The following is a 22,922-nucleotide window of genomic DNA, read 5'->3' as shown; positions in this document are numbered from 1 at the left end:
TGTTCCAAAGAACTAAAAGTCAAAGCAAACAATCTCTCCAATAAAAACTGAAAGGGGGGGGGGCATTTTGCAAGACCAGCAGAACCAGTGCAATGTACAGAGTACCCAGCATTGCCAGTGCAATCATAGAGTGACCAGCAAAACCCAATGCCATTCTGGCAATGCCAGCTGATGCCAAGGACAGAATCACAGGCCAAGTAAGGGGTGGTAAGTAAGCCCAGCAGAACCAGTGCAATGTACAATGCCCAGCAAACCCAGTGCCTTCTGTACATAAGAAGAAGAAGAGTTGGTTTTTATATGCCGCTTTTCCCTACCCGAAGTAGGCTCAAAGCGGCTTACAGTCGCCTTCCCATTCCTCTCCCCACAACAGACACCCTGTGGGGTGGGTGAGGCTGAGAGGAGCCCTGATATCACTGCCCGGTCAGAACAGTTTTATCAGTGCTGTGGCGAGCCCAAGGTCACCCAGCTGGTTGCATGTGGGAGAGTGCAGAATTGAACCCGGCATGCCAGATTAGAAGACCGCACTCCTAACCACTACACCAAACTGGCTCTCTTTGATAATAATATCAAAGGTTTGCTACGATATTAATCTTAAATACATTCTCTTACCAAACAGGTTGTGGATGAGGACATCTTGAAACAAAGAAGTAAAAATAAAGAGGGGGATACAGAAAAATTAGGTGAAGGAAGACAAAAATGAGTTGAAATGAGGAAGATTAATTAAGAAAGGGAAAGGTTGTTTTCTCTTGCTGCAACACCCTAACTACTGTTTTGCAAGATCTGCAAGTAAGAGAGGAAATTGAGAAATGCTAGAATACTGGAGAAAATTACCTGCACATGAACAATTACTGTAGTAGCTTTCAGCATGATCTGTTAAACAAGTCTGCTTCAGTCTTATAGAAAGGGAGGTCAAGCTTTTTGCATTTTGCTATGCTCAAACCTCCCTGCATCCCTGGTGGCTGGAGTCAGAACTGCATTTTAAAAATAAAAGGAAAGATGTTTGCTGGACACAGCATGATGATGGCTTTACCGGCCCCCTTCAAGGACCTTCCTAAAGCTGTGCCAGGATCAGACTGCACTCCCCCACCCGCCCTTGGTATGCCACTGTGCACATGAATTGGAATGGTAAACTATGCAGAAGAAGGCCACCCCTACCTTGCACCAGCTGGGATTTTCCAAAATTTTTTAAAGACAAGTAAATATCATTAGATTGCTATAAGAATATGTGTAATAGATTCTCTGAATTCACAACTTTCATTCGGAAAAAAAATTCTCTAGCCCCTTTAATTGAGGGAATATGTTTTCCCCTTGATAGCTCCACAATAAAATGTGTTACAGTTTATTTTTAAATGAAAACTGCAAATTCAAAGTGCCGCGCTTGAGCATTAAAAAATCCACACTTTACATTAATGCCTGTACATAGCCTCAACAGCTTATACCAAACATGAGCCCAAAGATACTTGTTCACCTCTCAAAAAGCACAACATAAGTGTTTTCCATTTTTGAAAACTGTCATCATAGATCAAGTACCCAATCAAACACTACAGATGGTGAGTTGGACCCTTTGAACCACAAGCAGAATGTGTTTGCAGAGACGGATCTTTCCTGTCTTCCCCTTGCAGCCTGACTCTTAAAAGCAATTCTGGTAGTTGGGAGAGATTTATGGACAAAATGCCATGAGCAGGGCAGATGTGAGCAGGAGGAACTGCAACCACCTGCCTCTTCTGCCAGTGAAGCATCCTGTGTTAGTAGAAAAAAATTAGAGGGAAAGGAAAGTGGGGACAATTTGGCTTAATTCTCTCTTCAGCCCACAGTGCCCTGAGATTATTCATCCATGAGGTTCTCCCATCAGTTTTTCAGAGTTTTGGGAAGGGGCTCTCATTCAGTGGCAGAACATCTGTTTTTTTTGCATACAAAAGATTCCAGGTTCAATCTTCAGCATTTCTGATTGAAAGGACATTGGAGAGCTGCTGCCAGTCTGAGTAAACAGTACTGACCTTGATTGACCAGTGACCTGATTCTGTATGAAAACTTCATGTGTTCATGTGCCTGAGAGCTATTGGGGGAAAGTGGGCCAGAACACATGGTTCATAGGTTGAAATTAACACCTACTTGTTGCTCAACATTACTTTAATAATTTTCAATTAAGGCTATTCACTTGTTCAGTTGAGCCAACAAGAGACAAGCTAAGGGCTGGTTAAGGGCTGGCTAAGGGCTTAACAACTTTTCAGAGAGTTGTACCCAGTATTATAGAGCTGTCGTCGTTCAAGATACACATATTGTCATGGAACCCCTAATCAGACTTCTTTTGCATAGTTCTGTACTGCTTCAGGCAATACCTGGGGCAACACCTAAATTACTGAGTTTGTGCTTAAATAATATTATGTTGATTAATCACACTGTGTAAGACTCTAAAGTACATGAAAGGATAAGCCCCAATCCTTTAAACAGGGAAGGGAAACGATGCTAGGCTACCTTTCTCTCAGCAATGCTCTCCCACTCAAGAAATAAAACGTTACTCAAAATTTTCCCCTTGGAATGACTATATCAGAAGTTGCCAGATTCTGTCAGTTTTACCTTTCCATTAACTTGGATAAGGAAACAAAAACAGAGTCAACTGGGAACTAGAACAGGAAACGTGAGAGAAAGCTTGATTACAAGGTTACAGTTTGGCCAGTCTTTTACAAATGATACCATATATAAATCATTCAAGAAATACATATTTCATATGGGCTCTTGTCTCATCCCCAAGCAAGTTGGATACCTTGCTGTTACTGTAGTCTCCTTCAACAACCTAGCAGACAGGTTAATAACATCCATCAAAATAATTTGCCCTTGGGAAAGGTTACTATAATCAGAGATTAAGTATCCAGTGCTTCTTGACTACTCCAGTAGTGCTCTAAGCATTCAAGCTGATAAGGACTACTATCTGGCAGCAGCATGCAGGAACTACAACCACAACAGGGTCTTGTAGGACAATAAAAACTACTTCAATCAATTGATAACTGGTTGGTGGATGCAAAGTATCCCAAAGGAGGTATTCTCCCAGAGCTGTATGGAAGGGTGGTATAAAAATCCAAATAAATAAATAAATTCCCATTCCAAAGAATTTCTACACAAAGAAGAATGACTCTTTTCCCACCTGTGTCCTGTAGCCTCCAACATTGCGAGGTGACACTTACACAATACACAACCAAATCCAAAAAAGGAACACAACCCAACCATAACAGGTAGGAACTTAACAAGTTGAGCTGTACAATACAATAATGTAAAAAAATATTTATTATAGTGCACAATTAAAAACAGAATAAAAACTTCATAAAAACTATACATATACAGAACTAACAGCACAAAAACCAAACGCGTTTCGACCCTACTGGGTCTTCCTCAGTGGTCAGTGGCTCCAACCAATATATGTAAATTTTATCCTTTTTGGAGACCACCTTCTATGACATATGCCTAGGGTCATCACTCTTCGCTATTATATAATTCTGTGCTGAGAGTGTATCTCATGTGTGTCAGAAAAAATAATCAACAAGTTTTACACTTACACAATAGTTTGCATCCTCTCCTAGTCAGGAATCCTATCTTTGCTTGTCCCTCCAGTACACATATAATTGGTACAAACAAAAATTAGCAGCAGAATTACTTGTCATATGAAGAAGCAAGCTTGATGTGAGTAGTTATGTGAGAGAAACACTCTGACTTTCATCTTGAAGCGACAGCCCAAAGTCTTTCCCAACACATGAATCTATACTTAAGGAAAAGGGCACTGTTGTGTGTGATGCTGCACAGAATGTTATGAGGAGCATTATTTGAAAAATCTTCTATGAATACTCCTTTCTTATAAAACAAGATCTGTGGACCATGGGCAGGTATGAATATAGAAGGAAAATAGGTCTCAGTGCAGTGTATCTGCTGATGGTAACACTCGTTTTTTTAATGAGTGGGTGGGTTCTTCTATCTTCAAGAACAATACATCTGTATATATTCAGTTCATTAAGTAAGAAGACTCTGGGGAAGGTAGAGAAGTGCCAGTTTGACAGAGGCTTTAATTAGCCCAACTTCTGTCATGTACTGAAAATAGTGTCTGGTGTTCCAGGCTTTGCAATATCATCATTCTGTGTATAACTAAGTGGTGCTAGAATTACAAGGAATAATCAGGCATAGGATTATCTCTGTGCGAGGCCCATGAGCCTACATTAAAGCTTTGGTAGATGGTCATACCTAAGTATAGGTAGACACAACCATAGTCTTTCTTGTTCATCAAATGTTTTGGAATAGCTCACAGCCTTTGACAGTCATTTTCTGATGCTAGAGTTGTCCCTCGGGATTCTCCTTTGAGTGCCTGCAAATAAGTCTACAAGGAAGAGACAAGCCCCTGTGCTCTCATCACTGATTCTCCCTGCACTGGAGAAAGCATGAGAGAATAAGGCAGCTGTGCCAGAATGATGCCGTGATCTGCTTCCTACTGACCCCCTGCCTCTTCCCACCCATTATGGATCAGAAGTGTTTAATCAAGTGCACGCCCATCTGCCATTAACGAAATGACACCTGGGGCTTTGGTTAAATATAGGGTAGGCTACACACATCCCATATCCTGGGAGGGCTGATCCAATCAGAACTGATGTACGGACAGACTGATGCCCTGAAGGCAGAGGCTTCCCCTTAGCCATGGAAAGAATAGGAGCAGGACCAGAAAGAGCAGCTCTACCACCTGCGCAGTCCAGTAAACATGACAGGAGTTTGGACTGAACTGCACCGAAGTCAAAATTTCACATTTGCTGTGCAGCCCTACACAGTTATGCCAACTGATGCCAATGGATTTAGACTGCAGTGATTCCACACAGGACTACACTGTTTAATTAGCACTAATTTCCATGCAAAACACACTTTCCTTGTCTTTGGGTATATTACACCACAGACTTAATCTGATTTAAGACCCATTCCCTCTCCTCAGGAAACTCTAAGGAGTCACATGAGGAGGAAAATAAAGATAACTGCACTTGAGTTCTCTAAACTATTTGGTATCCTCACAAGATTATACTCTCTGAGATTCTTTCTGGGAACCCATGACAGTCAAAGTTATATAAAATGATATATGCAGTGTAAATATGTCCTTAGAATATATGTTTAAGATAAATGTTATTAGTCTACAATCCAACCAATGTCATTAACAAAGATGTCAGTTTCATATGGTTCCCTCTGTGTAGGGAAAACAAAGCAGTTACTGGCAGATCATCTGCTTGACATGCAGACAGCCCTAGGTTCAATTCCTGGCCTCTCTAGTTGAAAGGGTCAGGTAATAGTTGTGTAGCGCTGGTCACTAGGTCAGGCCCACTTACATGGTACCTCAGAGACTTGTGGGTTGACCCCTCACTTTCCTCTATATCCCTCTCCTTGCACTATTTCATCTTTCTCTCCTTCTGGCAACCACCATATCCTCTCCCCATTCCCTGCCTCATTATCTCCTTTTCAGGCATTCATCAACCTCATCCGTTCCCACCTTCAGATATATTATTATTTATACTTCAATTATCCTGTGAGGTAGGCCAATTCATTTGAAGGGCTACCTTAAAATCACTCATGGAATTTTCCCAACAAGATATGGATTCAAACGTGGGTCTCCCAGACATACTCTTAAGTTCTCTGACCTCTACTACTCTGGCTTTCATAGGGTGGTGGTGGGTGAACAGTAGCAAGCAACCAGGCTTAGTTGAGTCATGCAAATTGGGTGGTATTAAGTCACCCAGTGGTTGCTGCCAGGTCTAGGGCTGCTAACCTCTCAGTGGGACCTGAAGATCTCCTGGAATTACAACTAATCTCCAGACAACAGAGATCTGCCCCCCTGGAGAAAATGGCTGCTTTGGAGAGTGGATTCTATGACATTATATTTGGTTGAGGCCTCTGCCCTGCCCAAATTCTGCCCTCTTCTGACTCCACCCCAGAATCTTCAGGAATTTCCCAACCTGGAGCTAGCAACTCTAGCCAAGCCCAGCCCCAATGAGTCCTCCTTCAAATGCCAGGAAAGCCTGGAAATGACTCTGTTTCCCCCACACACACCTTTTAATCACTGAAAAGTCATCCTGGGTTTATTCTGCATACAATAGACCAGGGGTAGTCAAACTGCGGCCCTCCAGATGTCCATGGACTACAATGCGAATGCTGGCAGGGGGCTCCTGGGAATTGTAGTCCATGGACATCTGGAGGGCCACAGTTTGACTACCCCTGCAATAGACAATGCAATTTCAATGCACCTTAGAAGTAGATTTTCCTGTTCTGCACAGGAAAATCCAGCTGCCAAAGCACATTGAAAGTGCATTATCCTATGTGTGCAGAATAGGCCCTGAAATGCTGTGCTTGTCTAGCAACAGCCAGTGAGGGGGGATTTATTTGTTAAAGCTGCAGGCGCTTTTTTGTCTTATTGGTGTTTTTTAAATGTATTTTTTATTTCAGATTTTTCTGCAAATCTGGGGAATTTTTCAGGTTTGTAGAAAGATCTGTTTTGCCTGTTCATAGCTCCAGTCAGTGGATTTAAGTATCCTAAGACTTGGTTGACTTTGCTTTTGGAATACAAGATTACAGATTCTATCGCTACAGAATTCATGTGAAGTGGGGGAAATTTCTGAGCGCAGAGAATTGCCAACTCCACTGTCACTTCTCCTTTTGTTCCTAGTCATTTTAAAGCCCACAGTATTTTCCTGCTCACAAGTACAGCTGGGCCTCTGATTGTTGGGTGGAGGCAATTCCCCTGTCAAGTGATGTTCTGACTGCAGGCCACCACTGCTTGTCCATATTGCACAGAGAATGATTCACCCTTTTATGGGGTTTTAGACCATGTGAGAGATATAGGCAAGATAGGTGTTTTGTGACTGGGAAGCTTGGAAGGGGAGACCTCTGGCACTTAGTCATACCAGGTGCCTGCTTACATTTCCTAAGGCAGTTGCAAATGCTGCATAGGAAGACATTTTGTCTGACACAATGTGACACTGTCTTCTCTCAACAAGAGCTCCTTTCTGAGAGTGGGTGAACCCTGTGGAAAAAGAAAAAACTGAAGGAAGGAAGGAAAGTGAGGGGTAGCTTGTAGTCAAACCTTGTGGGAATATGTGTATTAGCAGCTATGTTTTAGACAGCTATGCTCAAGATGTGTGGCAAGGGAAGTGTTCCTTAACTTCTGCAGAAACCTTAATAACAATAACAATAACAACAACAACATTTACCATTTATTTGAGAATGAAATCTCACATATTCTTATAAGCTCATTGATCTTAATGAGCGGAGACCACCCAGTGTCTCAGTTCTTCAGCTACAAGGCTCACAAGTTTTAACTCTGTGTCCCTTCAATATTTAATCAAACTTCCAAAGAAAGACTATGGGAGGAGTTGTGGGTCAGTGGTAAAGTACCAGCTTGGCATGCAAAAGGTCCCAGGTTCAAAGTCTGGCATCTCCAGCTAAGAAAAAGGATTGGATAGTAGGTGATGTAAAAGATCTCTATTTGAGACCTTGAGTAGCTGCTCCTAGTTTGAACAGACAATATTGATGCTGATGGACCAATGGGCAGATTCATTAGAAGGCAATTCATGTTTTCATGTATTTTTAAAAAATCAACAAGTCAACAAAAATCATTTAAAAAGTCATTTGTGTTCCAGCTGTGTTCTCACTGCTGACAATTTCTGGATGATAATGGCCCATGACAAACCACTGTCTACAGTAATAAGAACTTAGGACACTAAATTATGGTTTGGGCATCCAACTATACAGGCAAACAAAGTTTTAGAGAAGTTTATGTGCTTTCACTTTCCATATATTTGACACTCCAGCTTATAGGTGCAGTAACTTCTAGAGGTGGAAGGAGGGCCATAACTATAATATGCCAGTTCATACATTTCACCAAGCCATACCTAACCAAAGTAGCCTAGATGTTCCAAAGGCCTACAAACAGGGAAGCCTCTCCTGAAAGTACTTCCACCATTGCATTGGCATAATGAGGGTGCCATGAGTTCAAGCTCCATACTTAAGAGTAATCAGGTCATCCATGATCAACTGTTTTTAAACCACAGAGCACCCCAAAGTCAATTTATAAGAAACCACACAAAGAGAAAGGTACAGTGGGTAAGTTAAGATATGGATTAAGGTGACTGCAAAGGAAGTTCCACAAAATTAAACTATAAAGCTGTCCACTTAAGTCATGGACTTTTATTCTTACTCTCCCTAGCACTTTCTAGCAGATCAAGATATACCTAATTTTAAAACAGTAGGTGAGCCGGTTGTCTCAACTGATGCCTAAACATTTAGGGAGGGTTTTTACTTACTTAGCTCTTTAAAATTTTCCAAGCCATTTCTTAAGACCAGTCTCCTCTATGACCAAGTAATACTGTCTTATCCTATTATTGTAAAACTATATTCATATATTGTAGGAACAGTTTGCTCATAACTGTTGGAATATTAAAAGGCATATGAATATCTTACATCCTATGTATTTAGCATAGTTAGGATAGGAAGGAACCTGTTGTTTTCCACATAATCTTCTCCAGTGTTCTGATTGGCTCAATACTTCCTGCTCCTTTAAGCACACTTTCTCCCTGCTTGCCTCCACAGCAGAATGGATAGATGAAGACAACAGTTAGACTGGTCTCGCTCTTCTCTTTCTATACAAAGTCTGTTTCTCTTCATAATAAAACTATTTTATTTTTTAAGCAACTTGATGCTTTACTCTTTTGCATATTTAAACTTTGCCAACAATAACAGGCAAAACAACAGCTTGTTCTTGTGCTAGTGTACTCTCCTCCCTCCTCACATTGTACGTGAGGCATCGTTGAAGATTTACAGGTTGGGGGAACATTTTATCAAGTTCCAGTTTACTGTGACATCCCTATATAGGCACCCAGACAAACTGCAATGCCCTCCCTAAATCAAACCAACAAACAAAATCCCTGAACTGAAGGGATCTTGGCAAGATCATTCACTGATTTAAACTTTGGAATCTTTAATTCAATGGACTATACCAGCTGGGTTACATGAAAATGTTATTCTACCATAGAAAAAATGAATGCAAAACCAAGACTAAACTGCTGTTATGTCAATCTCGTATCTGGGGATCTTGGATTTTGTGCTCTGTACTCCACACTAGGGAGTTGTGGAGGCTATTCCATTGGAACTGCCTAATGGTTCTTCTTTCCTCAAGTCCTGGAAGAATAGCTCTAATCATCTAATGGTTCTAAAATGGTATCTAATAATAATTACAGACCCATAACACATGTCAAAATGCTAATTGCCTGACACCTCTTGCAGGAACACAGATCTCATTCCTCTAACAGAGAGAGGTGGGTTTGGCACTCTCCTTGATCTGGGGTTTGCTGCAAATTAAGGAATTAAGGACTGGGAATCAGTTGTCCTGGCTGTGCTGTAAATGTTCTGATTCGTACAGGCCAAATGGTTTGCAGGCAGATCTGAAAAACATCTTGATCAATAGCTTGCATTTGTTGTATTGACTCTTTGAACACTTAACATCCAATCTCTGTTTTGATTATATTGCTTATATAATAGGGCAATCATCTTCCCTCCTTCCGTCTTGATTTTAACCACTTTAGAACACACATCCTTACTTTTGCATCTGACTATGGTATGACACATCAGGACCCCTAGGGACTCATTTGAAAACAAATCACTCTTTCTAATTGGCTTAATTTTGCTAACCAGCCAAGGCGGAAACCCAATACTGTTTCCAGTGGTCAAACACAAAATATGGCTAGTTTTCTATTTCTTTCTTATATAACACGTTTTCTTTCATTTACCAGATAACCTTTTATATCTTGAAACATGAATTTCAACCTGAAAACTTGTCTGAATCTCACAGGTAATTTATCACAAGCTGCTTTGCAGAGAAGCTTGTGATTTAACATATGTGCACACACAGGGCATGTACCCTCACAGATCCATACTGTTTTCTCTCTAGGTAAAAAGACAAATGGAAAGGTATTTAGAGGATGACTCATGGGCACTTCAAAGGTGGAATGGGGCTGCAGGCCTTTTTATAAGATAAGGATTTCTGTAGGAGATGTGAAAATTAGGATTGATGTGTGGGGGAAATCTCTTCTATTCATATTGAATCCTTCAAGTTTCAAGGGTGGATGCTCACATTACTAAATTCTCTCCCTGTTGCTTGAACAAACTAATCTTTCTCTTTTTCTGCTAACAATACACAACATTTCAAATAGCAGAAGACTTTGACCTAAACATTTTGTTTCCATTTTGTAGTTTCCTAGTAAGTGGAGCTGAGATAGTTAAGCTAGCAAGGATGGGCTATGTGAAGAGTACTTTGAAGAAAGTATGTATAAGTTTATCACAATGAGCAAGGTTCAGATACAGAGTGGGAGCTCTTTCTTACTCTCTTGTTTTGTGTATGGGACTTATTTGTTTGTGAAACAGAACATGAGACTTGGCTGCCAAAAGCTCTGATGTTTTTGTAAACCACACAGCCCTAGAAAAATATAATAATGAAAGAAAAATGACATTAGAAGGATATCAGCCTTAATACAAAGTGCCGGCTAGTCAACACTGTTGTCTTCCCCATAACAACCTATGGATGTGAAAGCTGGACCCTTAAGAAGGAAAACAGGAGGATAATAGATGCTTTCAAATTATGGTGTTGGAGACGAATGCTGTGAATTCCATGGACAGCCAAAATTACCAACAAGATAGTTTTAGAGAGGATCAAACCAACTATGTCATTAGAAGGGAAGATATTACAGCTGAAGCTCACTTACTTTGGACACACTATGCGATCAAACTTGTTGGAAAAATCATTAATGCTCGGCATGGTCAGCAGCAAAAGGTAGCTGATAACAGTACCAAGAACACTGCATACCTTATATTTTCAATTTCTTGTGGAAAAACACAATTCAGGTACCTAACAGTAAATCCTAAAGCCACTTTAAGTAATAAGCCCCACTGGACAGATCGGACTGTGAGATGGAACTGCTAAGGAATTCTCTCTCCTGATTTATTCTAACCTATAGATATGCACAACTTAATAGGGGTAGCCTGATATTATCAGCTGCAACGGAAAATGTAAATATAATTTAATTACAAGTGAACATGTCTCAAATATAATGCCAAATTATGAGCAAGCCTCCTTTTTACAAACTTCCTACTGCTCCCCTTCTGGATTTCAGTAAACCATAGTTTGCTGTTTTATTTGAATTGAAAACAAATGATTTGCAGTTCCCTCCAAATGAAAATCAGAATCCACAATTAAAGGGAACTGCCAACCACAGTAAACTGATTTAGTCAAAATATTGAACTCTGATTTTTTAAACAATCAAAAACTGCAGGACAATGGAAGGAAAGTAGAGAGTAAAAGCTCTTCCCAAGCTCCAAACCTCAGCTATATTATATTTTTATACGGGAAAAAACTAAGTAATACTAGATGGAAAAGATGAGCCTTTGCCTCTAAGCCAGTGGTTCTCAATAAGTGGATCCTGCTTTAAACTTGGTTCTCAATTTACTGTTTTTTGGAATCTGGATCTCTTTATTGTCATTTTCAGGACCATACCAAATTCTCCTGCCTTGACATAAAATGCAGAGTTCATATCAGTTAACATAGAACAACTATATAATTTATTTGTCACATATGATATTCAAAGATATATCTTATTATATTATTATTATATATTATTATACCAAAAGAAACCTGATTTATCATTGCTCCGTGTCCCAGCTCATCCTGTTGCTCCTGTCCCCTCCTGGGCTGGCAACCCACTTGCATAGTGGTACACTTATGGGTCCCAACCTGCAGTTTAAGAACCATTTCCTAAGTTCATACTAAAGGACAAGACAGATAATTAAATCCCAAAGCTGCATACAGAAACAAGCTTGAGTCCTCATGTTTGGGTGTCCATGTTTCTGACCCTAAAGCAAGTATTATGTTGCCCCATAGAACTCTGCTGGATACAGCTACATGGGATTTGGAAGAGTTGGTAGTTTATTTTTATATGTACCTATGCTGTACCTGTCTCCCCAGTGGGGACCAAAAACAGCTTACAATGCTGTCCTCTCCTCTATTTTATCATCACAATGACCTTGTGAGGTAGATTAGGCCGAAAGTGTGGGACCCAGAAAGATTCTGTGGCAGAGAAGGGATTCAAACTTGGGTCTGACATTATAACTACTATTCTACACTAGAACTCTTAATATTTGCTACACTGTATTCATCCTTGCCGAGTAATAGGAGAGCCATATGCCTAAGACTCATAATTATCTACCTCTGATATTCTGCTGTCTTATGACAGGTGGCTTACTTAAAATACTTTGTTCCTAAAATAGTAAGCATGTGTAGGTTATGGCTATTGTTCTGTTCCCTTCAATAGTGTCCTAGCTATCTCTTCCTGCTTCCTTGTGGCTTTACATTTTGTATATTTAGTTCAGAATATCTGTTCAAAACAAGCTTGGCTCCTGCAGTATTTTTCTAATGAAGCTTACCATCCATATTGCATAGGTATGCAGCATTTTTTTAAAGGTTTAAAACAGACTAAAGAATGGAAGCACGTCTGTGATGGATATGTACATTGCATGATAGCTTCACAGAGCAATTGGTAACTCCAGGAGGATGATAATAATATTATTAATAATATTAATAATAATCATGATGATACATTTTATTTTTAACCTGCCCTTCCAGTACTGCTCAGGGAAGGTAACAACATTTTGTAAAAACGTCATATACCAAGTTAAAGCAACATTAAAACAATAATAAATCACATGCCCCAAATATTCCAGATAAGTGTTTTGGTATCAGGAGCTGCTCTTCCAGTTTTTCCTGTTGCATAAGATAGTACTACTGAGGAGAGGCCACTCTGAAAAGCCTACCAGCAATGTGAATGCCTGGCACCATTTTAGAAGTATTTCTCTGTCAGACCTTGAGAAGGAGTCTATCTAGGTATGCCTGGATGACGAAGCAGAATGTGGGCAGCAGAGGAAGGCAGCCTTTTCGCCTCAGCTAACAAAAACATAAAACAAGCTGCACTCCCTACCACAGAACAGATAAAGGCCCCTTATACACAGTTAGTCCATCTAGCTCAATACCATTTGTTCTGATTAGCAACAGCTTCCTGGAAACCTGAGGTCTTTCATATCACCTACTATCTGACCCTTTTAAGTAGGGATGCTATGAACTGAGCCTGGGACTCTGGGGCTTGGGATGCTCCACCCCAAGATACAATCCCATCCTTATCCATCCATCTGTCCATCCATGGTTCCTCTATATATTTGTGAAACAGCCAAGGGGGTGGAATGTGTCCGGCTGTCCGAGTTGGAATAGGGCCAATCAGGGTGCAGCCAGCATTGCTGGCTGCACCCTGATTGGCCCTGCCCCTACAGCTCCCGCCTTCTCTCCCTGGATGCTAGCCACGTAACTCTCAGACGCACTAGAGACAGAGAGAGACACACAGAGCCCAGCCAGACCAAACACGAGCCCTCAATCCCTCCTATCACTCCTGCTCCAAGGGAGGCAGAGAGAAACACAGGGAGAGCTGCCCCAAGTTGCTGACAGAGACACGGAGAGAGCCGCCCCTGCTACAATGGAGGGAGGGAGAGAGAGAGACAGAAAGAACTGCCCCAAACTGCATACCAGCCTTGCTTCCCTCCTAAGAATGAGGCCTTATTACCTGCTATGCCTCCTGCTGTGAGACACACCGAGAGGGAGACACACACAAAGATTTGCATCTACCGGTGTCCCCTGGGTCCTAGGGCCCATTGCATTCCTCCTTGCAATGGGCTTTCTTGCTAGTCTTTCCATCATTTGCATTTGTCCAGCAACTTATGCAACTAGCACAAGGAAAGCAGCTAAAGTTTCAGTTTTTAAAAAGAGGTGTTAGCAGCAGCAGAATTGGAGGCATCTGTTATATTAGTTGGGTCACTGATTGGACCATTAGACATAGTTCCATCTGAAGTGGTCCTTGTGAATGATTTGCTCCAAGGCCAGTTGCCTCTGGAACAGTTTGCTCAATCCCTTCTTAGCACTAAAAGGCAATCAGCCATCCATTTTTAGGCAATATTTATGGGGTAACTGACTGAGTTCAATTTGCATGTTTGTTTAAAATGACATAATTGCTATGTTCCAGTAGAAGAAGAATTGTTTTTTTGTATCCCACTTTTTACTATTCAAAGCAGTCTCACAATGGCTTACAATCGCCTTCCCTTCCTCTCCCCACAACAGATACCCTGTGAGATAGGTGAGTCTGAGAGCGCTTTGAGAACAGTGGCTGGACCAAGACTGTTTTATTATGAAACTAGATTTAAAGCCCGTTGTACTTGTAAATACAATGGGCACTAGAAAGGGTGGATGGGAGGAGAGAGTTGTGTGAATGAAGAAGACAGATCTGCAAGGAGGGAGAAAAGAAGGGAAGAATGCAGAGGGGGTGGAAGGCAGGAGTAGAAGAAGAAGAAGAAGAAGAGTTGGTTCTTATATGCCGCTTTTCCCTACCCAAAGCAGGCTCAAAGCAGCTTACAGTCGCCTTCCCATTCCTCTCCCCACAACAGACACCCTGTGGGGTGGGTGAGGCTGAGAGAGCGCTGATATCACTGCCCGGTCAGTACAGTTTTATCAGTGCCGTGGTGAGCCCAAGGTCACCCAGCTGGCTGCATGTGGGGGAGTGTAGAATCGAACCTGGCATGCCAGATTAGAAGTCTGCACTCCTAACCACTACACCAAACTGGCTCTAGGGTAAGGAGGTGGGCCAGAGGTGGCTGAGTTAAAGAGTGAATGGAGAAGAGAGGGGGTAAGGTAGCAGCAAATGGAGAGGAGTGAGGGCACAAAATAAAAAGAAGGGTTTGAGAGGGCTCCTTGCCCTGCTCAGCGACACGGCCTTTTCGAGGCCCCGGGTGTGCTTCTGGGCCCGGTGGAAAGGCCTCCTTCCCCTCCTCCACCTCGGCAACGGTGCGGCCTTCCCGCCAGGTCTAGAAGTACACCCGGGGCCTCTTCGAGGCCTCAGTTGTGCTTCTGGGCCCGGGGGGATGCCTCTCCCCCCCCCTACCCACCGGCCATGGCACGGCCTTCCCCCTAGGCCCAGAAGCACACCCGGGGCCTCTTCGAGCCTGGGGGAAAGGCCTCCTTCTGTACTCACACTGTTGCACCCAGCTGGAACTCTGGCCTGTCCTGGCTTTACACCTTCCAATTGGGCTCTCACCCGACTGGCTAGAACTCTTGTCTGTCCTGGTGAGGGCCCGCCCACTCTCCGCCCACTTAGCCCTTAACTAATTATTTATAATGCTCCCCAAGTGGTTTAAAGATAAAGCAGTCTTATAGGAAAGGATATGTGCTTTAAATATAATTTCTGGACTATGGTAACTTAAAACGTGTGAAGAAAAAATATGTATCCAAAAAAATACAAATTTACATATACATATGTAACAGAAATCCTTCTTCCAGAGGCCATGGAAAAGGACAAAAAACTATACAGGACAAATAATGCCATCTCCCCCCCCCCCCCAAAAAAATTGTTACTGAGTCTATCAATCTTCTGAGATTGCCTATTAGCTTCTTTTAAAAAAACTTAAGCCACCGTAAATTTTTAAAATTTAAGCCACATCATTTCAGAGTAACCATTGGAGAAGCTTGAGCTGCCCTCCAGAAAGCAATGTGTTTCTGGCTGCTTCACTGAAGGATACCAAAGCCCTTGTCCAGGGGTAGTCAAATTGCGAATGCTGGCAGGGGGCTCCTGGGAATTGTAGTCCATGGACATCTGGAGGGCCGCAGTTTGACTACCCCTGCCCTTGTCCAACAAAAGCCAGATGCCCAGTTCTGTCTCAGTATTGATATTTGGTAGTGTCTGACAAATTTAAAAGAAATACTCTCTTTTAGGCTGCATTTTAAAAGGGTGTTTTAAAAAAATTAGTAGCAAAGAAAACATCAACATTTTTTTCTAAAATTGCATTGGGTTAATTTAAAAAATATATTTAGTGTTAAAAGAACATAATTTTTATAACCAACTAGTAATTTGACTAGTCTTTTATGATACTGAGTGAATTCTATGCAAGTATGGCACAATCCCAGCTCCCTTCATCATCATTCATATAATTCTGAGCCACAGAATATGGTATATTGTTTATTTTCCTTATTTAGCAGGAAAGTGCACAATCCTAAATCCTGTCTGTGAATATCTTAGAATTACAGCTATGCAAGCACAATCCCTGCATCAGCATTGAAAGAGGCAGCATTAAGGTAGTGGCAGAGAGGAATGGAGCTTAGGTGGTATTCTGCACCTACCAAGCCTACTCCAGGCCTTTGGTATGATATTATACCAGTGACAACCCAGGTGCAACTTTAAAGATCCTCACAGAAACTTGTACAGAGTAAAAATATAACGCCACCTCCCCACAACCACCCACCACATGTCCAAGCCATGGTGCGACATTTTATTTAAGATATCAAATAAGACTGCAGAAATCACATCTCTCCCAAGCACTATATAAAGCTCAACAAGGACACCTCTGTCTCCAATGAAGGATGCACAGCGTGGGAGTCTGGCTTCATGCTGTGCATACACAGAAGGGGGGGGGGGTTGATAATAGGAATCTCAGAGAAAGGGCAGTTTGTGCAAAACAAGTCAGCACTTTACACAAACAACCAAGAAAAGGCACAAATGTGGGTTATTTCTAATGTTGCTTGACACAGAACCACCTCAGTACACGAACACCTAATAGAAACCTCCAGTCTTCCAGCTGGGGAAGTAAAAATAACACACCCATATCGGTAAACGAAAAAGGGAAATCCTCTTCCCCAAACTTTAACTGCTGCAAATATCCCCTCTCCCCACAAACACATTTAAAAAAACAAACATGTTTGGACTTTGTATTGGCTCAATAATCCTTCTTCCCTCAGCAGTTGCTAGCAGCATGTCCCACACAAGAGGAACAGTGAAAGTATGCATAATACATATGCACAGCTTGATCTGGGTACCTTGCATGTATTATGCCCAGCCATTTCCACTGTGTTATGCTTTTTCTTGCCTCCCTATACATCTGTACAAGTGTGCATGTATGTCTGCTGTATCTGTCAGCGGTGTGCCCAGTTGTCTGCATCTGGAAAAAGGCTAGTGGTCCTTGGCAGTGGCCCAACTCACAAATGGAGACTTTATGAGGAAGGGGTGTCACACACTGGGGTTGCCTCTGCCAAGTAAACTAGAGAGATGTGTTCAGAGAGGGCATGATTCCTACTCTGTGTGTGTCCACCAGGCAAAAAAGAAACATGGAAGCAGGAAGGAAACATAGAATCACAGAGTTGGAAGGGGACATACAGGCCATCTAGTCCAACCCCCTGCTCAATGCAGGATCAGCCGAAAGCATCCAGGATAAGTATCTGTCAAGTCACTGCTTGAAGACTGCCAGTGAGGGGGAGCTCACCACCTTCTTGGATAGTCAGTTCCACCACTGTACCACTCTGTGATTTTCCCCGATATCTAGCCGATATCGTAGTTTAAACCCATTACTGTGGGTCCTATCCTCCACTGCCAACAGGAACCCTTCCCTGTCATCCTCTAAGTGACAACCTTTCAAATATTTAAAGCCAGCAATCATGTCTCCTCTCAACCTCCTCTTCTCCAGGCTGAATATTCCCAAGTCCCTCAGCCTTTCCTCACAGGACTTGGTGCCCAGGTCCCAGATCATTCCCATTGCTCTCCTCTGAACCCTCTCAATTTTGTCCACATCCTTTTTAAAGTGAACCCATACCTGCAGAGCTTCCTGAGGTATGTTCATTCCAAGCTTCCTTCATGGTCCACCTTACACTGGGTGTTTGTGTGCTGTGTTCTGCCCCTTGTTATATTGTTATGTGTTGTGACATCATGATATCAGGGAAATGTTTTGGCATCAGAGTGGGCTAGAGATGGTTGCTTCCATCTATAGTTGTCATGGGGATGTTGCCAACACGCCACTCCAGTAACTGGTGGGCTGTAGTGGGGTTGCTATGATGTATGGTGCAGATTATACATGCCGCACTTTGGAGTTGTCTTGTTTATACATATTTTCTCTCTGCTGAAGAAGCACAGGATACCTACTAGTGGTGCTGGCGACTGCTCCTTAGGTTTGCACTGTCTGATAGCTTAAGGAATATTTGTCATTCTGGGAAACCAGTTATGCAATCCAAACAAGAAGTGCCAACCACATACTCGTATCAAGAAGTGAACCATGTTGGTCAGACAGGGGTTATCAGGGCTTGAAAGCAAATGTAGTCATAGCGTTTGTGTTCCAGGTGACTGCCTCTGTGATGCCAGGTCTTGTTTGTTACATGCAAGACGTCAGGCTGAATCTTCCTCTAAAACATTTTGACCTTTAACATGTTTTTTTTAAACTCCTTAAAACCAAAATGTTCTAGATGCAGGTGAGAATACTGTGATCTCGTTGGAGCCTGCACTTCTACACACACTTGCTGCAGCACTTGGAAGGATGCCAGCAACAGAACACAGCAAATGCAACTGAAAGCAGGCTTGCAAATTCCTCATTAGAAAGGCAATTTCTAATGTGTGGATGCAATTATTCTCCCTGGTTTGGGAGCAGGGGTGGGAAAAAGATAGCCATACTATTAGCTAAGGAGCAGGAAACCTAGAACAGTGTTCGAAATTTCTCAATCCTCTTCCATGGAGCTCCCCAAATGTATATTGTAGTGGTGGAGGTGGTGGAAAGTGCCATCAAGTCACAGCTGAATTATGGCAACCCTGTAGGGTTTACACGTGGGGAGGCTTCCAGAGGTGGTTTGCCATTACCTGCCTCTGTGTGACTTCTAAGATCTGATGAGATCAGGCTAGCCTGAGCCACCCAGGTCAGGTTTCTGCATAGGGTAAGCTGCCATCATGCTGGAGATGAGGTGTCTAAAATATCTCCAGGCAACAGATCCTAGTGATGAAATGCTGCCACAGAACGATGTCACCTTAATTTAAATATAGGACTAGGAGAGGGGTTAGTCTTCACGATGACAAGTGGTCCCACAACTGTCAGTTTAACCAATAATATCCTTCTGATTTGTACCTGTGTCACTTAAAGCCTTGGATGTTTTATAAGTAGTGGATGGATGATCAGGAAGAGGACAGAGATGGGGAAGTCTGCCACTACAGGAATACACATGGAGGAGGTGGGTGTTGGAGAAAATTCATGGAAGTGTAAAGGGAATTTATGTACTAGGATAAATAAGCAGAACAGGATCAAAGAATATGGATTTGATGATATAGGAGAAATTTATTTATCATATGGCATATATGTGGTATAGGCAGGAAATCACAGGATTGTCTGGCAGGCAGGTAAGAGACATTCGACGGAGGTTTGCCATTACCTGCCTACACACCACTGCAGTGTTCTTTGAAGATATCCCATCCAAACACTAGTTAGGGTCAACCCTCCTCCCACATTCTGATGAGGTCAGACTTGCCTGGGCTAACCAGATCAGATGGGGGGGGGGTGGAAAAAGAATACAATGAATATCTGGCAGAACATAACCAGAAGGTGCACAAAATAAGGTTCTGTGATACGCACTAAGGAGGACAATGAGCGTCACTGAGCCCAGGTTGGGGGGCAGGACATGGGCAAGATGATTCAGTGGACCCCTCCTTTTGCAGTGCATCTCCTGCTCATTGTTGCCTCTGCAATTTGTCTGCTCATCCAGACAGTCAGCAGGCCAAGCAAGCAAGAGAACTGGTGGAAGTGGAAAAGAACAGGAGCAACAACTGCTGTTGCCATGATTCCTGCATGGCATGTAAATGGTGAGAGTGGTAGAGATGTTTCTGCCTGGGGGTTCCATGTGGCAGTGTGCAGTGCACTGACATTTCAGCATTTACCTGGGAATGCTGAATCCTAATAGCAACCCTGACAATAAAGTAGTTGAGACAACCCTAAGTTTTGTAAAGACCGAGGAATGCAGTTCTATGCAATTAGGTATTTTTTAACTCTGGATTTAATAACCTCATGTGGATTTCCCTTCAAATGCAGATCTACAGCCTGCTTTTGGAGGTCCCCCATATGAGCTTGTCAGGCAGGCCTTTACACTTCCACCCCCCACAGTCCTGGTGGCACCACTGCTTCTTTCATGGCTTCGATGTGAGCAAAAATGAAGGATACAGGAGGATACCACAACTGAAATGGGCTGACAACAACTAAATAATCTAGATATGTGGAGGCAACTGGATTTTGCTGCCGACTAGCCATGGAAAGCAGGACATATACAGACAACATGACATTAAAGCTCATACTTTGAACATGCTACCCACTAACCTAATATTGCAGTTTATGCTAACAAGCAACACCCTGATACTGTGGTGGCTAATCCTTCAGATGGGTAACGCTCTCACCACTTCCTAGCAATCAGTCCACCTGATGGTTGCGTGAATCAGCCCCATCAAAAACCACTAACTGAAAGAATATATTTGGTCCTAGCCAACATCGCTGTGAACTGAACCTGAGCTCTGCTCCATCTGCATCACTTTTGACTTTTCTCTTGGTGTCTCTCCAAACCTGCCACAGACCTACAGGAGTGAGCTACCTGCTTACTTGCCTATTTTCACCATACAGTCATCCCATTCCTTCCACAAAAGCAGAACAATGAATTAAACTATTAATTACTAGGCTGAGGTATTGGCTTAGGCCACTTCCACGCAGGTTTACTTGTTCTGGGTTCAATGCTATTGGGAAGTACACCCCCTCCCCGCTTCCCCACAGAACTGTAGTGCCTTTGTGTACCTCCCAGAGTTTCCATGGCTTTTCCCTCATCTTTCTCATGCCATTTGTGTTGCAAAGTCTGGTGAAAGATCCCCATAAAGCCTGGATGGCTGCCATGTGGGTGGGGAACTTTGGATTTCCCCACCTCCCTGGCAGACATTTACCTTGACTGCATCCTCACAACAGCCTTTTCTTCCTCTCACCACAGGAGAGGGTGCTTTTTTTTTTTTAAGAAGTCTATTGAACATTACATCAATGTAACATTATTACAATCTGTGTACCAGAATTTCTGAATCCCCGGCTTTCTTTTTTTTAAGTAAGTCTCTAGCTCCTTCCGCTGCAGAGAAGAGGAAAGCCATATCTCTATTACTGAAGGGACTAGAAACTTACTTTTAAAAAATGAAAGCCGGGGATTCATCGAACCTGATGCATACAGTGATATAACATATCAATATAACAATAAATAGCTGACTAGAAAAAGAAGCAGATGTCGTGGCCTGGAGGACAGGGGATGGCTGCTGCTGTGGGTCTGAGGCAGGGAAACTGTGGGTAAGCGGAAGCCCCACAAATCTGTTGTTGAGTGGAAACTACCTTGGTGTGAGAGAATGAACACTGCTGCAAGGTAGACCCTAGCAAGTGACAGGCTCTGGGCCTCTGTCTGCCTTGTTTGTTCTTCTTTTCTGACCCAGCTTCTCCTTTCCTGGGATAATGAGGAGTGCTTTGGAGGTACTGAGGCACACAGAGGCACTGCAATGGAGCTTTAGCCTACCCCACTGCCAGTTTCTATGCATTTCTTTTCAAAATTCCAAAAAGGCTTTGATTGGAGATCCAAAGGGGGGAAAGGGAAGGGGATGAGGGGATAGCTCTTCCAAGTAATTCCAGTGTTCTTCTTTGAAGAGAAAAAGAGGGCAAAAGAGAATAGATACCCCCTTTTGAGAATCTTTGGGCACCATGAACGGGCAATACAATCTCGTCACTAAGAGCATGCACAAACAGCAATCCCTTGCTCGAGGAGAGTGGTGCAGACAGCAGACAGTCTAGGCTCCAAAGGTCAGCATCACTGCAGAGTGCGTGCATAACCATCATCCAACAGACCGGGGGAGGACCCAACTGTCTCGTTCACCCCCTTGCCCCCAAACAGGCTATCCTGTAATGGGGGAGGGGGAGCAACCTCACGCCAGCTCATCCAAGTATCCTTTCATCCAAGAGCCTATCAATATAAAATGACCTGTTCACCCAACACCGACAAGGCTGCCAGCTGTTTGTCCAAAATTTAGCCCCAGCCCAGGCTTCTGCCACAGTGGTGCATACTATCGCCCTTCTTGCATGCAGTACCAGGGAACTGGGCAGATGTTTGGAACGGGTGGCAGCGGGATATGCAAGCACAGGGCAAGATCCATGGCGTGAGCCCCCAGCGCTTGCCCCATCGAGGCATTAAAGGGGAAGCCAGAGGCTATGGAATGATTCTCCCGTATGCTTCCGCAACCCTCCCTCCCCGCGGCTGCATCCAAAAATACCTTTGCTCCAAATGCCATTATCCCCTTTCACTGCAACAATGGCGGAGGGGTGCGGGTGCACAAGAGGCGTCCCAAGCAATGTTTTCCTTTTTTGATTTGGCACGGGCGGGGGGCTTACCTGCGTAGCTCTGCGTGGTGCTTAGAGCAGGCGGCACAGGAGCCCCGTCCCCGGAGGCGCCAAGACCCCCTCTGGGAGCACGCCGGAGCAGATGGGAGGTTGATTCCTCCCCCCTGCCCGAACCGCGCCAAGCAAGCAAGCAAGCGCCTGCCGCTCGGTTCCTCTGGCGAAGCAAGGACTCAACCAGCAGCTTCGCAAGGACTGCGGGCAAATCGCTTCCCCCACCCCCACCCCTTCGCCTCCGACCGGCCGCCCACCGCCTTCTGCTGGTTTCTATGGTAACTGGGTAATGCTCAGCGCATCCTGCCTGCGAGCACCGGCGTCCCCCCTCCCCACTCCAGCCGCGCGCCTCTTGCACCCCCCCAACACCACCACCGCGCGCCTGTCTTGTGCGCGCGCATAGTCACAGACGATTCCTCTCAAGACACCATGGGCGCCTCCCAGAGGGAGCGTTCCCGCGCGCGTGCAGCCCGACCCACTTGCTTCACCCTTCTCGCCCCCTCGGCTTCCGACACGCGCGCGCGGGCGGGCGCGCGCGACTACGAACAAGCGTGCACTGCTTGCCCGAGTGACATGTTAAGGACTCG

At 43.5% G+C, this 22,922-nt stretch overlaps 1 protein-coding gene across 2 annotated transcripts in view; it reads right to left on the bottom strand.

The window, feature by feature from the left end:
* PACSIN1 (protein kinase C and casein kinase substrate in neurons 1) overlaps positions 1-22,553 on the bottom strand; it is a 62,263-nt gene extending 39,710 nt beyond the window's left edge. For both annotated transcript variants that reach the window (XM_077334430.1, XM_077334432.1), the window contains exon 1: positions 22,336-22,553. The gene's annotated coding sequence lies outside the window, so the exon portion shown is untranslated. The remainder of the gene's footprint in view (positions 1-22,335) is intronic.
* Between the last annotated feature and the right edge of the window lie 369 nt (positions 22,554-22,922).

The sequence above is a fragment of the Paroedura picta genome, chromosome 4 (genome assembly GCF_049243985.1).
Source record: "Paroedura picta isolate Pp20150507F chromosome 4, Ppicta_v3.0, whole genome shotgun sequence".
Lineage (NCBI taxonomy): Eukaryota > Metazoa > Chordata > Lepidosauria > Squamata > Gekkonidae > Paroedura > Paroedura picta.
Note: the sequence above shows the minus strand (reverse complement) of the source record. Positions and strands in the feature narration are given on the sequence as shown.